Below are 16,234 nucleotides of genomic sequence, written 5' to 3'. Positions count from 1 at the left end.
CTATTTAATAACTATGAACTCACCTGCATGTGATTTTTTTCTCCAGGAAATAACACGGACCCCGATCTACAAGATGTCTGCTACACCTACCTAGATATAAGTCAGCTTTCCAAAGGTTAGTTGTCATAGTAGGTGACTGTATTTGTCAAAACTTTTTGTGTATGCCCTACCTCCAAATGGAGGGGGGAACCTGTCCTAATAGGGCTAGGTGTATATATATATGCCCATTAATATTGAATATACAAAAATGTGCTGGTGCACATATAACTTAAGTGAAACCGAATGAATGTTATAAGTAGTCAAACAAAACTAATCGTGTATCTAGCTATACACTTAATGCAAAGTATACATATATGTCTAGTAAACCAATACTGTGAACTTAAAAAGCCATAACAGTGTTGCATAAATGAAATATCCAAAAATGTCCAAACATGTAATTAAAAAGTGAAATAAAAAAAAACGTTGCTTGGTTGTGAAGGCCCACACAGATATATGTATAAAGAAAAATATATAAAAATATATATATATATATATATATAGTCCCACACACAATGTGTATATAAAAATTCAACATATGAGTCCCAAAAAGTGATATATATAAAACATGAGTATAATAATGAAGAATATAATTCCAGAGTAGCCAATTCCAACTCTTTCGGGTGACTTCGGTGCTCAGCAAATCAGGTGACTCGTAGTGCTCCCCCCGTTGGGTCCCCACTTACCAAAAGTTGTTACCCCTGCAGGGGTAATAGGCATATGTGGGTACCGTGGATAGACTTTCTCCTCAGCTCTCCCAGTGTCCCTTCTGTTGGTCCGATGGGCTGCTACAACTGTTTCCACACAATCAGGGGTGGTGTGCACTGGTCAGCACCTCCTAGGAGTCACTCCACAATTTCTCAGGTCTGGGTCCTTGAGCACAGAGCTTTTTCAAAGACCAGCCGCACGTCCCGACATCCAGCAAGATTGCAACTAGGACTTGCTACTATACTTACCTTGGGTTTATGTTCAGTCTGACCCAGACCTGAGAAATGGGACCCGCGACCCGACTCATGGAGCTGGCTGCGGGCACGCGCCCGCTGGCCGCCTCTTAAAGGGCAACGTACAGGTACGTGATTTTGCCTGTACGTGCCCTTCTGCCGACGTCTATCGTTGTGAGGTGGTCGGCAAGCGGTTAAAAAAGTCTAATTGACAAATACAATAAAGTATATAAAAAATCAGGGGTGGTGTGCACCGATCAGCACCTCCTAGGAGTCACTCCACAATTTCTCAGGTCTGGGTCAGACTGAACATAAACCCAAGGTAAGTATAGTAGCAAGTCCTAGTTGCAATCTTGCTGGATGTCGGGACGTGCGGCTGGTCTTTGAAAAAGCTCTGTGCTCAAGGACCCAGACCTGAGAAATTGTGGAGTGACTCCTAGGAGGTGCTGACCAGTGCACACCACCCCTGATTGTGTGGAAACAGCTGTAGCAGCCCATCGGACCAACAGAAGGGACACTGGGAGAGCTGAGGAGAAAGTCTATCTACGGTACCCACATATGCCTATTACCCCTGAAGGGGCAACAACTTTTGGTAAGTGGGGCCCAACGGGGGGAGCACTTTATATACACATTGTGTGTGGGACTATATATATTTTTATATATTTTTCTTTATACATATATCTGTGTGGGACTTCACAACCAAGCAACAGTTTTTTATTTCACTTTTAATTACATGTTTGGACATTTTTGGATATTTCATTTATGCAACACTATTATTATGGCTTTTTAAGTTCACAGCATTGGTTTACTAGACATATATGTATACTTTGCATTATGTGTATAGCTAGATAAACGATTAGTTTTGTTTGACTACTTATAACATTCATTCGGTTTTACTTAAGTTATATGTGCACCAGCACATTTTTGTATATTCAATATTGATGGGCATATATATATATATATATATATATACCTAGCCCTATTAGGACAGGTTCTCCCCTCCATTTAATATCCCCTTATCTAACAGGGTAGCGCCACTTACCCCACTTTTTACCTGTATCTTTTGTAAGTTCCCTTGGGAACCCAACAGGGGGGGCTGCAATAGGCTACTATCCTGAGCGCGGACCATACCACATATTTGTGGTAGTTATATCCTCTATTTATAACTGAATTAGGGAGATTTGTACCTAATGACCCATATAGGTCTCGCTGTCACCACAGAAATATTATTTTATGCTCATAAATATTAGACATGTGCATTTGGTATCGTACAAATTTTTCACCCGAATTTTGGAGATTTTCGCGTTCGTTTTAACAAAACAATAACGAACACGCAGAATCCAAAATCCGAAATATCTGAAATAAAAAATGCTTTATTTTTGTATCCATTATATTTTCGTATAGTTGCGACAACATTTCCATATATATAGATAGAAGATTTGACATGACGGTGACAATAGCGATCTGTGTCTATCGAACCTATGGTAATATCATTCGACATGAAGATTCGACGCAGCAGCTACAAACATACGATCGCCGCGAGTGGACACTTACGGTCAAATGCTCCGCCAATAGGCTATAGAAGAATTCTAATGTTGTATGACTAGTAATAATAATGAATAATTATAATTATTACTAGTCAAACAACATTAGAATTCTACTATAGCTTGTGGGCGGATCATTCGACCAGAAATGTACTATCGTGGCGCTGTACAGTTTAGCTGCTTTGTTGAATCTTCTTAGAACATCCGACAGACACCATAAGCCTTCAATTGACAGATTCGACCTTTATTAATTCAGGTTTTCATACAAATGCATTTTTTAACTAAACAAAATAAATAAAAACAAATTTCGGGAGTAGCTAAATAAATATATTTTTCGGACGAAACTGAAATGATATAATATATTATAATTAATATTTCAGTGTGCAAATGTATAATAAATATAATTAACTGAGCTTCCCTTATATTGGCCCAAGTGATTAATTAGGACAAGAATGTGATTACCATATTCATTTTTAGTTTTATAATCCAGTGGTTCTTAACCCCCAGACTGTAGCCCAGTGCCAGGCCATGGCTTCCCTTCTCAGCCAGCTGCTGATCCTTTAAGCTCCCACAGTGCTTTTCAGCTCTCAATGAGCACCCCAACCTCCCATAGTGTCCCAAAGTGCCCCCAGACCCCTGAGCACCCCCAACATCCACAATGCCTCCCATAGTGCCCCCCCAGTCTGGCCTGCCATAGGGCTCTCCACCACCAACAATGTCCCACACTATCCCTCAGCTTTTTCCAAAAACCTCACCCCTACAGGGCCACCAAGTCTGTTGCTGAGTCCTCAAACCCCCTCTGTAACCTCCATCTTCCCCCATAGGGACACCAACCTCATCCAGAGCCTTCCAGAATTTCAATACATGTTTTATATTCCCGTACTTTTATTGTTTGAGTATGAACTTTAATCTTTACTGTTGGGGCATGGAAGGTTTAGGAAAAATTTTCCATACCTTGATCTCAAAAAGTCTGAGAACCACTGCTCTAATCACACCATCTTTGGCAACAAGAATATATAAAAGTGTTACATTTTTCTTTAACATAACAATTAGTGTTCATTGTTTTCTCATTCCCTTTATAGGTAAAAGAATTAAACATGTAAGTATCCGTCATATTCATTGGGATATCAAAATTCAACGCGTTTCTCGGGTCGGCGCCTGCTTCCTCGGGACAAAGTGGGGGATAATTATCAATAATTAGTAACAATATACATTCATTTTTTTTTTTGTAGAACGATAGACTAACTGAAAGCTGAGTTATTTTTAATACCTAAAACAATTAAATGATAAAACAGATTTTCTGAAGTGTAATATAAAGTACAAATATACAAGTATGCAGATTCATTTAAAATAATGCTGATTTAATTTATATGATTGGATGCTTGGAGCTAACATGACTTTATTTTAGCTCACTTCACACTTAAAGTGGCTGTGAAGTCAGAAGGCTTTTTTACCTTAATGCATTCTATGGATTAAAGTAAAAAATATTCAGTGTGCAGCTCCCCCTTTGTCCCCCTTCATACTTACTTGAGCCCCATCTCTGTCCAGCACTGTGCACAATAGCAGCAGCTCTCCCGGCTCTCTCCCTCCTAATGGGTGGAGACAGAGTAGCTGGTTCTATTGGCTCCTGCTACTGTCAATCATGGCCAGTGGTGTGCGGAGGGAGCAGGGGGCAGGGCCAAGCCATGCTCTGAGGGTCTACAGATGCACAGATGTTGGCTTGGGAGCGAGCATGCATGAGTGCCCCCATAGCAAGCGGCTTGCTATGGGGGCATTTGGTGGGAGGCGGAGCTAGGAGTGCCAGTGGAAGACCTGAGAAGAATAGGATCGGGGCTGCTCTGTGCAAAACGATTAAAAAGAGCAGGTGAATATGACATTTTTGCTTCTTTTTTTTTATTTGAATGTTTAAAATCACTTCAAATGGATGTCTAAACTTAAGGGAAATTTTTTTTTAGGCTTAGCAGTCCTTAGGTATGGTGGCTGCCTTTTTTATTACCTATTTTCCAAGCTAAGCACAATTTTTGTAAGTACATGAAATTATCTGTTGATCCTGCCAGAAAGCCAGTGTCCCTGTAACTTTGAGAGAAGGTTATTTAAAGGGGAGCAAAACAAATATATATACTGTAGATATAGCCAAAACATATTTTTTATTTTTTACATCAATAAAAGAATGGTACAAAATCCACAATGAGAATAAAGTATGCCTGTGTTGAAGGTTTACATAAATATAAAATATATTTTATATAAACATATGCCCTCACCGACCACTTTATTAGGTACACCTTGCATTTTTTTAATCAGGTAGACATTGGGATATCAAAATTCAACGCTTTTCTCGAGTCTGCGCCTGCTTCCTCAGGACAAAGTGAGGGATAATTATCAATAATTAGTAACAATATACAGCCACCGTTTTATACAATTTAAAATCAAGACAACATCCCTGGTGATAGATATATCCAACCATCAGTATACAACCACAGAGGAGGGGCCTCATTATCCAGCCAGGAAAGGGCAAACTGATTTTAAATGGCCTAATTTATCACTCTCCATTGCATCTTTAAAGATGGCTCCTCAGATAACAAACGCCAACCAAACGCCAAACGTCAACCAATGTATCTAACCACTTCAATGGCTGTCATCCAGGAGACCCCCCAGCTGTATCTATACAAGGTGTAGAAAAGATCATAGTCCACAGGAGAGGTGGTGATAAGTTCAGACTTCTGTATAAAAAGGATGCTTTTTGGATCTTCCGTCTAGGTACATGGAAACCTGTAGGGCTCAACCATGAATTGGGTGTGTAACATTTTTTATGAATGAATAAAGTAGCAAAAAATAAAAATAAGAAATATAAAGTGCATCGTAGGTTTTTGCTATAAGTTACCCCAATAGAAATTTTTTAAATTTTTCAAATTTTTACTAACTTTTTCTAAATTGTGGGTTTTGATTTTTATATTTTTTATATTTTTTTATTCAGTCTGTTATTCATATGATTCTTGATGATGTTTTATATCTGTTATATATGTTAGAATTTCTGCATTTGCATCCCTAAACAGGGGCGGTCATCTGCCAATTATTGGCAGCTGCAAACCAATTGTTTCACACAGATTGTTCAAAGTAACAGATTGTTCACAAGTAATTGTTGCATATATGTATATATACCCCTGTAATCAGGGCTGTCTTTAATATTGATTGGACCCTGGGCAAACATTTTCTTGGGCCCCCTCTTCCACGCAATTTCGCTCTCCACATGCTTTGAGACATACAATAAATAGCAGCTAGACTTAAAATCAGTTTACTGAACCATATCAGGCAGCGATTGCGATTGGTTGCCAGAGGTTACAGTGTATCATTACCGCACACTGGCTGCTAGAGGTTACAGCACACATTATGGCTCACTGTTATTTTCTAGAGGTTACAGCACATGACTTCTGCTTGTTGATTGGTTGCTAGAGATTACTGTACACCAATACTGCTCACTGATTGCTAGAGGTTACTGAACATCTATACCACTCACTAATTGGTTGTTAGAGGTTACTGCAAATTATTACTGCTCACTGATTGGTTGCAAGAGGTTAGTGTACAGCATTACTGCTCACTGATTGGTTGCTAAAGGTTACAGCACATCATCTCCTCACTGCCTGCCTGCGTACTCACATGCACCAAAATTCAGGGTGCTGTGGCACCATGTTATTTTGAAAAGGGTTCCACCTCCAATTTGCTTACTTTTGCAGAACAGGCTGATGTTAGGCTTAATGACCACAGCTGTAGGCAGGACTTTCAAGCATGCTCTTTTACCTCCCCAGTGGGCAGGATTCAGCAGAAGTGATGGTGGATGTGACCTCAGGGGGACATGATATACATATGAATGCCACCTCTATTTACATATCAATGCCGCAGTCCATGACCATTTACATAAAGCTGGGCAGCAGCAGAAGTTTACACTAAGATATTGAACACAGCACGTGACTAAAACTTTAAGGGATAAGGGAATTTAAACTGGGATAGTTAGCAAGTATGAGGCAGCTGCTTTGGGCCCCACTACAATGATGGGGCCCAGGGCAGCTGCCCCTTTTGCCCTGCCTTAAAAACGGTCCTGCCTGTAATGGATATTTGTATGTGATCTATGACTAAGCGCTAAAGAAAAGTGAAACGCGTTAGTGGTGATGCTGTTCCCCTCTATTTGTGTTTTTGGATATGTTTTTATGGACTTGCTGAAATAAAGGTGAATTTATTGGATGTGCAGCCAACTAGAATTCTTTTTGCTCAAAAGACAACATCCCTGGTTATAGATATACACAACTGTGACGGAAGTCACTAATGGGGCACAGGGTGAATGAGAACCCCACTATGATCTGTGCTAGTCAGAGACTCAATGCTATATAAATGTGTATATATAATGTGTACTGTTTGCTGTGCTAGTTTGGGGTGGGGCTGTATTCCAATGTTCTATTGTGTTTGTCTGCCTTGGATCACAGGATGTGTATTGCTGTGAGGAAAGAGGGAGAGGGGATTCCTCCAGCTGCCACCAGTTAAGACTGTTTACTGATGAGAAGTTAAGCACACCTGACCTGTGTGTCCATTGTTATTGGACAGTTTAACCCACCCTGTTTTCCAAGGGTGGGGGGGGAAATGTTTTGAAGTGGGATCTGTATAACATGTGTTTTTTGAATAAAGATTCATTCCTGCTTGAAACCCGAAGACAGAGCCATGCCTCGTTTTTGGGGTAGATTATTTGTATGGGTTCCTTGTTCGGCTGATTGGAGTGTTCGGTAGCTGCCTTTGTGTTTGGGTTTGAAATGTCCTAAACGACTTTAACCCCTTTCATACTCGGCGTGTCGTTACACTGGTGGCAGCAGTGGGATGATTCCCACAGCCTAGAAGGACAGCTACAAGAGGACACAGGCCAATGGAAGCACGGTATGAACGGCTAAAGCGCTCTACCCTCAAGGACTTACTGGAGAACCGGGGCCGACCGGCCAACAACCGTAAGAAGAGGGACATTATCGCAGAACTAGTCGAAATGGATAGAGCCGAAAGACCCAACATAGCCGAAAGACCCAGCATAACAGACAGGACACCCGAAGAGGCAAATTTTGATCGGGCTGTTAACATAAGACTGGCACATTATGGCCCTAACCCTACAGCGGAGATCATAGACCGTTAGCGGCTGTGGATGCAAATAGGCTACAGCAAAGAGGTGCTGCAGCAGCGGGAGTCACAGCAGCACCAACTGAAAGGAGAAAGGTACATTTTGCTGCTTTTAAAAATTTCAATGAAGCAGAAGGGGAGATTGATGGGTACCTTGCAGATTTTGAACGGCAATGTGCCCTACACCCGGTGCCCACAGAGGAATGGGTTACCATTTTGTCTGGGAAATTGTCTCCGGCCGGGCCAGTGAAGCGTTCAGGGCCATCCCAGACAAGGATATTATGAACTATGGACTTGTAAAAGAAGCACTTTTGGCCAGGTATGCCGTCACACCAGAAGCATACCGGAGGCGGTTCTGAGAGACGAGCAAGCAGACTGGAGACTCATATGCCGAGTGGGCATGCCGCCTACACCGCACGGCATCCCACTGGGTCGCTGGATGCCAAGCAGTATCCGGGGAAGAGGTGCTGCAGCTGTTCCTGCTGGAGCACTTCTTTGACAAGCTGTCCCCAGAAGTCAGAGAGTGGGTCCGGGACCGAAAACCTTTCACCTTGTCTGAAGCAGCTCGCCTGGCGGACGAATACACAGACGCCCGCAAACTGGATAACCCTGTGGTCAAGACAACAGCTCAGGTGGATTATCGATCAGTGGCACCCCCTCCAGCTGGCGCCTACCAACCACAGTCGTACCGCCCTACAGCACCACCTCCAGCAGCCACTTATTCTCAGCAGCCCAGGTTCAACTCCCAGGACTACTCACAACCCCTCGGGTGTTTCGGGTGTAAACAGCTAGGGCACAAAAAGCCAGACTGTCCGTTGAATCCAGCCAGGCAGTCCCAGTCGTGGAGAAAGCCAGCTGGGGGGAATCCCTGCACCTCCATGCCTGCGGCTCACTGCGTTGAGGAGGAAGAACAGTGGGGCATCCTGCACGAGGCTGATCCAGTACAAGCAGCTAACCAGGACAACAGGCAGCAACACAGGCAGACCGTCTGGGTTAATGGAAAGGTAGCTAATGGCCTACGTGATACTGGCGCCACCATGACCCTACTACGGAAGAACCTCATCCCAGAGAGCCAACACACCGGGGACACTGTAGCCGTAAGGGTAGCAGGAGGCACTATTTTCCGGCTACCCATTGCCTGTGTTCACCTGGACTGGGGGGTTGGTTTGGGACATGTGAATGTGGGGGTGATGAAGGATTTGCCAGCGGATGTACTACTGGGGAATGATTTGGCCCCCCTCGTTTCTGCTTACGCCCCGATGGGCCCCGCTGAGGCCAACCCAGTGACTACCCGTGCCCAGACCCATGCTATTGGAACCGGCCCGCTTGCTGCTGAGACCCAGGTAAGACTATCTTCCCCGACATGTACCTTAGATCAGGCTCCCCTAAGTTGAGATACCCCAGAAGCATTCGGGAGGGAAACCCGGGAGGACCCGACCTTACATAAGTATAGGGCTAAGGCAGATACTCAGGAAAAGGGAATGGATGGGGAGCTTTATGAATGGGTGGAGGATAGACTGTATAGGATCCCTAAGCCATCCCCGGGAAATAAAGTCCCTTCGCAGAAACAACAGCTGGTGGTACCTAAGAAATACCAGCTGGAGATTCTGCGAATTGGGCATGATGTACCACTAGCAGGACATCTAGGGTCCCGCCGCACAGCCCATAGAATTACACAGAATTTCTTCTGGCCCAATTTTAACCAGGATGTGCGACAGTACTGCAAAACGTGTGACACATGTCAACGGGTAGGTAAGCGGGGGGACCACCCTAAGGCCAGACTTATGTCCATGCCTATTATTGGGGAGCCCTTTTACCGCATAGCCGTTGACATTGTGGGTCCCTTGGCCAGGCCTAGTCCATCCGGGAAGAAGTATATTCTCACCGTGGTGGACTACGCCACCCGTTACCCAGAGGCAGTAGCTATGTCCAACATTGAAGCAGAGACTGTAGCTGATGCCCTGGTTAAAATATTTACTAGAGTGGAATTCCCTAAGGAGATTCTCTCTGACCAGGGAACCCAGTTTACCGCTGTGCTCACCCAGCAGTTATGGAAGGTATGCAATATTAAGCCCTTGCTGAGCTCACCTTACCATCCCCAGACTAATGGTCTCTGCGAGCGCTTTAACGGGACCCTCAAGCAAATGCTGAGGACCTTTTCGGACGCTTGCAGAGACTGGGAGAAATTCCTGCCTCACCTGTTATTTGCGTACAGAGAGGTACCCCAGGAATCTACTGGGTTCTCTCCCTTCGAGTTACTCTATGGGAGAAGGGTTCGCGGACCCCTCAATCTCATTAGAGGACACTGGGAGGGAGAGACAGAGCGGGAGGGGACCCGCATAGTGCCCTATGTTCTGGAACTCGGGGACCGCATGGCGCAACTGTCTCTGATGGTAAGGGAGAATCTCCAGGCGGCCCAGGGGAGACAGAAGAGATGTTACGATCTGGGGGCCCGACAGTGTATCTTCCAGGTTGGGCAGAAGGTCTTAGTGCTCAAGCCTGTGAAGACCAACAAGATGCAGGCATCTTGGCAGGGCCCATATAAAGTAGTAGCCCAGGTATGTGATACTACCTATGTTATTGCCAGCTGTGCAGATGAAAGAATCCAGCGAACCTTTCATGTGAACATGCTGAAGGAGTATCAGGAACGGCAGGAGGATGTGGCTGCAGTATGTGCCCCTGCTGCGGACGACTCTGAAAGTTTACCCCTTCCTGACTTACTAGAGAGAGACCCCCAGACTGACCTCATTAGCCTCGTACAGCTAGGGGACCGGTTAAGCCCCACAAAGAAGGAACAGGCTAGGCGGCTTCTGTGGGAGAAACAGGCGACTTTCTCCCAAAAACCAGGCTACACGACCCTGGCTGTGCATAAGGTAGAGACCCCTGGACAAGCACCCCTTCGTCAGCCCCCCTACCGTATCCCTGAAGCAGTCCGAGAAGGAATGTGGAAGGAGATACAGGAGATGATTCAGTTAGGAGTCATTGAGCCCTCTGACAGCCCTTGGGCCTCGCCTGTAGTCCTGGTGCCTAAGAAAGACGGAACTACCCGGTTCTGCGTGGACTACAGGCGACTCAATGAGAAGACCACCACTGATGCCTACCCAATGCCCAGGGTAGACGAAATGCTAGATCGTATAGCCAGGGGACATTATTTAACTACAATAGACCTGTGTAAGGGCTATTGGCAGATTCCCCTAGCCGAGGATGCTATCCCCAAGTCGGCATTTGTTACCCCATTTGGCCTGTACCAGTCTAAGGTCATGCCATTCGGGATGAAAAATGCCGCGGCTACCTTCCAACGTATGGTGGATCGGCTCCTCGATGGCTTTCAGGATTTTGCATGTGCATACCTGGATGACATTGTGATCTACAGTGGGTCTTGGGAGGAGCACCTGGTTCACGTAGGGGTGGTTCTGGACAAGATTCGGGCCGCAGGCCTGACCTTGAAACCAGACAAGTGCCATCTAGTTATGGCGGAGGTGCAGTACACCGAGTAGGGTGTGGGAACCAGAGACCAGAGCCAGCCAAGGTAGAGGCAGTAGCTAACTGGCCCACACCCCGTACTAAGACCCAGGTATTAGCCTTCTTGGGGACTGCCGGGTACTACCGGCGTTTTGTCCCTGATTACAGTGCTATCGCCAAGCCCCTGACTGACCTGACAACCTAGGCAGGTCCTGCGGTCTCCAGCTTGTGAAGCCATGTTTCTAGCAAGCACTTGTAAATGCCCCTGTCTTGGCTGCCCCAGTACCTAACAAACGTTTCCTTGTCCACACAGATGCTTCCATGTTTGGACTGGGGGCTGTGCTGAGCCAAATCGGGGAAGATGGAAGAGAACACCCTGTCGCATACCTGAGCAGAAAACTATTACCCCGGGAAGTGAGCTATGCAGCAGTGGAGAAAGAGTGCTTGGCCCTGGTTTGGGCCCTTAAAAAGTTGAACCCTTATTTGTATGGACAGGAATTTTCATTAGTCACTGATCACAACCCATTGGTCTGGCTTAACCGGGTCTCAGGAGACAATGGCAGGTTGCTGCGGTGGAGCTTAGCCCTGCAACCTTACAATTTCACCATCAGCTACCGACCCGGTAAGCAAAATGGCAATGCTGATGGGTTGTCCCGGCAAACCGACGTCACTCCGGCCTCCTAGTTCCGGACATCCCCAAGTTGACCCGAGAAGGATCAAGCCGGGTCTGCCGGAGTGTTCCACAAGGAGGGAGCCATGTGACGGGAGTCACTAATGGGGCACAGGGTGAATGAGAACCCCACTATGATCTGTGCTAGTCAGAGACTCAATGCTATATAAATGTGTATATATGTGTACTGTTTGCTGTGCTAGTTTGGGGTGGGGCTGTATTCCAATGTTCTATTGTGTTTGTCTGCCTTGGATCACAGGATGTGTATTGCTGTGAGGAAAGAGGGAGGGGGGATTCCTCCAGCTGCCCCCCTGTTAAGACTGTTTACTGATGAGAAGTTAAGCACACCTGACCTGTGTGTCCATTGTTATTGGACAGTTTAACCCGCCCTGTTTTCCAAGGGTGGGGGGGGGGAATGTTTTGAAGGGGGATCTGTATAACATGTGTTTTTTGAATAAAGATTCATTCCTGCTTGAAACCTGAAGACAGAGCCGTGCCTCGTTTTTTGGGGTAGATTATTTGTATGGGTTCCTTGTTCGGCTGATTGGAGTGTTCGGTAGCTGCCTTTGTGTTTGGGTTTGAAATGTCCTAAACAACTTTAACCCCTTTCATACTCGGCGTGTCGTTACAACAACCATTCAGTATTTTACCACAGAGGAGGGGCCTCTTCATCCAGCCTAGAAAGGGAAAACAGATTTTAAAGCGGAGGTCCGCCCACCACTGCAAAAATTAAAAGCCAGCAGATACACATACTGCAGCTGCTGGCTTTTAATAATAGAACACTTACCTGTCCTGGAGTCCAGCAATGTCGGCACCACAGCTGATGTTTCTATCAGCTGTCGGGCGCTGCCGCTGCCATTGCGGGTAAGGGAACCCAGCAGTGTAGCCTTACGACTTCACGCCGGGAACCCTACTGCACATGCGCGAGGCTCCGCTCCTCTATCCTACTGGTCCGGCGGCAGGAGGGAGACAAGCAGTGACATCAAGGGGCGTGGCTCCCAGAAGTGGGGACAGCTCCACCCTCCCCCCCGAAAGGTGCCAAATGCACCGGAGTGGGGGAGAGGAGACAAATGAGTGGAAGTTCCACTTTTGGGGGGAACTCTGGTTGAAATGGCCATATGTAACACTTCCGATTGCATCTATAAAGATGGCTCCTCAGATAACAAATGTCAACAAAGGCGCCAAATCAGTGTGCACCGGGGAATTCATCTTGTTTTTAAAATGTATATAACTGTGGCTCTATATTATTGCAGCCATGGGATAATTACACCCCCCCACCTCCCATTTTTTATGATACAAATAAAAGTATTTTATTTTATATAGATTTGTTACATACTGGTACCTCAAAATTCTTTATTTTTCTCTGTTAGGATTATTGTATATGTTGTCCTTGTAATTTCCTTTGAATTTAACTTAAATCTCAAACAATTTTATTAGCTTTCCAGTTCTCTTCTATGAACCCCGTTGAGCCTTTAATAAACATTGCAGCATTGTATATATAAAATAGATAGATAGACAGACAGACAGATAGATAAAAATATACTGGTAGATGATAGAATTGTAAAAACATGATAGCAGTGCGCCTATAGCACTAATCCAGTTATATTATCTGTTTTAATTATTTCCAGGAGGATCTGACTGTTACATATGCTACTGTGAATAATGTGACTATCTAAGAAAATATACCAGACCCGGAATGGATGATACCAAACTCTGCACATTTTCATGGATGATATTGGTTATTCCAGTCGGCACTTTCTGAAGACCAACAATGATCAAACAGAAGAAATAATACCGCTAAAACTATGACTGTGTCAGCTAACTATATTACCACTCTTTAAGGATGGTGCCTATTTTTCAGACTCGGTGTTTACAAGTTAAAATATTTTTTTTTTGCTAGAAAATTACTTAGAACCCCCATACATTGTATATATATTTTTCTAACATCATAGAGAATAAAATGGTGGTGCAATACTTTCTGTCACACTGTTTTTGCGCAGCGGTCTTATAAGCGCACTTTTTTTGGAAAAAATACACTTTTTTTTAATTAAAAAATAAGACAACAGTTTGACCCTTAAAAATCTCCATGGGCGATGTTTAAAAATCTCTACAGGTTACCAGTTTTGAGTTACAATTGGGGTCTAGGGCTAGATATTATTGCTCTCACTCTAACGATCGCGATGATACCTCGCATGTGTGGTTTGAACACCGTTTTCATATGTGGGCGTGACTTACGTATGCATTCGCTCCTGCGAATTATTTCTTCAAAAAAAGTTTTTTTCCCCTTTAAGACCATTGGGTGGAAGTGACGCTTGACGCCATCCAATGGTATGGAGCCAAGTGGGGGCCATCTTTCCCTCTCTTGGCTCCAGGCTGTTGAGGGGAGAGGATGTGATGGTCTCCGGCGCTACCCAACGGTGCCGGTAAGTGGTGGAGATGACCGGAGCGGGTGGGGGGCCCCTCTCCCGCCCCTAATAAAAGTAATCTCACTGCGATTCTGCCACAGTGACTACTTTTATCTGAAAGCGGACCTCCCACTGTTGAAGAGGATACCGGGGTTATTGCAGCTAGCTGCTGCCATAACAACAGTATTCCACTTCAAACAGCCGACGTACAGCAACGGCAGGCAGTCCGCAAGTGGTTACTTTTTTAGCTAATGTATGCAGGGATTAATGTAATTGGAAAGCAAGCAAAGAATGATTTGGGACTGTACAGACCACACAGGGAATAAACTATTTGTAATATAAAATCATACAATTTATTAAATAACAATTGTTAAAAGAATTTCATACAATACATATATTTTTTGCAGTTAAAAACAATACTAGTGCTGACAGAATTCACTGTGTATATACATACACTAGAAGAGAATGCTGGTAAGGTGAGTCTTCATATGCCAACGTGTTTTGCCAGACTCTGCTTCATCAGGGCTTATGAAGACATTACAGCACTTATCTAAGTATGACACTATTCCTTTGGTTAAATAGTTGATACATATTGCTACAATAATATAAATCCATATTCCCACTTGTAGGTCTACTTAATGATCTTATTGCCTCTTCTTTCCCTTTTTTCCTTTCTACTAGAGACTGAGGACTCCTGATTTATATTCCTTATGTGTACTGGGACGCCCTTATACACACATGCCCTATATATGGGGGTATTTGTAAAATAGGCAATGTCCCCATGCAATACATCTTGATGGGACAGGTGATATATCCAACTTATTTTAATAGCTGGTGATCCATGCCAGAAGTGTGGTTGGTAGGGTCCCTAAGATGTTCCAGCACCTGCCCAGGGAGTGATGGTGCTGGTGTTACTTAGTGCCTGAGGTGGGTCCCATTGATATCTACAGTATGAATACTATATAAATGTTATTGTTTTCTCTTAGATGAGTGCTGCAATGTCTTCATAAGCCCTGATGAAGCAGAGTTTGGTGAAATGCGTTGGCATATCAAGACTCACTTTACCAGCATTGTCTTTTAGTGTATGATTATACATAGTGAAATGTATCAGCATTAGTATTGCTTTTAACTGCAAAAAATATATGTATTGTATGACTTTTTTTAAGATTTGTTATTTAATAAATTGTATGATTTTATATTACAAATAGTTTACTCCTTGTGTGGCCTGTACAGTCCGAAATCGTTCTTTGCTTGCTTTCCGAGTATACAACATGGATGATGACCATGAGTGACATGTAATTTGTGGGGTTTATGTAATTGTGTGACATGTAGGTGTGTGGCACCTCCTCGCAGTCTGGTGTGGGAGCAGAACATTCAGGACCTAAGTGCTATGTAAACCATTCTACAGGCAGCGTCACCCTTTAATGGGAACAACTTATGGGCAGCCGCGTGTATGAGGACTTTCCTAAGTTTAAGGTATGGGCAGCACCACTAGGGAAACAGCACAGCCAGGCCAACGTGCAGCCAAATGTAAAGTATTTTTTTTCCTCTCTCCCATCCCTCTCATTTATATTTCCCATATGTATCTTTAATCCTAGGGCTTGGATTTGTAATAATAAGCTTAAGAATTAGAATAAATGGGTAGTAGTGTCCTATGAACAAGAGACCTATAAGATAAATGATAGATATGAATGAGAAATATGGGGGAAAAGCCCTTCTTAGTGAACTACAGTAAATATATATTGTATTAATGTGACTAGCTAGACAGTAATGTGTGGTAGATCTGGTGGTAGTGGCCCCTAACCCCCCTAATAGGGACCTTACTAAGATAGACGAATAAGTCAGATAATTGAAGTAAACATGTGAGATTTGTACGTATTATTTGTTGTGGGGATTGTGAATTTTATTTTATTTTGAGTGAGAGGTGGATATAGTAAAATTATGCTCTTTCAATGCTAGAGGTCTTAACTCTCCCATTAAACGATCACAAATACTAAACTCATTTCACAAACAGAAAGTTGGAATTAT

General features: G+C 44.0%; 1 pseudogene; it reads left to right on the top strand.

Annotated features, from left to right (window-relative positions):
* Positions 1–15,287, top strand: part of LOC141116700 (low affinity immunoglobulin gamma Fc region receptor II-b-like) — a 48,494-nt pseudogene extending 33,207 nt beyond the window's left edge.
* The last annotated feature ends 947 nt before the right edge of the window (positions 15,288–16,234 follow it).

Source organism: Aquarana catesbeiana, linkage group LG13, assembly GCF_042186555.1.
Source record: "Aquarana catesbeiana isolate 2022-GZ linkage group LG13, ASM4218655v1, whole genome shotgun sequence".
NCBI classification, from domain to species: Eukaryota; Metazoa; Chordata; class Amphibia; order Anura; family Ranidae; genus Aquarana; species Aquarana catesbeiana.
The sequence above is the reverse complement of the archived record's forward strand: the minus strand, read 5'-3'. Positions and strand labels throughout refer to the sequence as shown.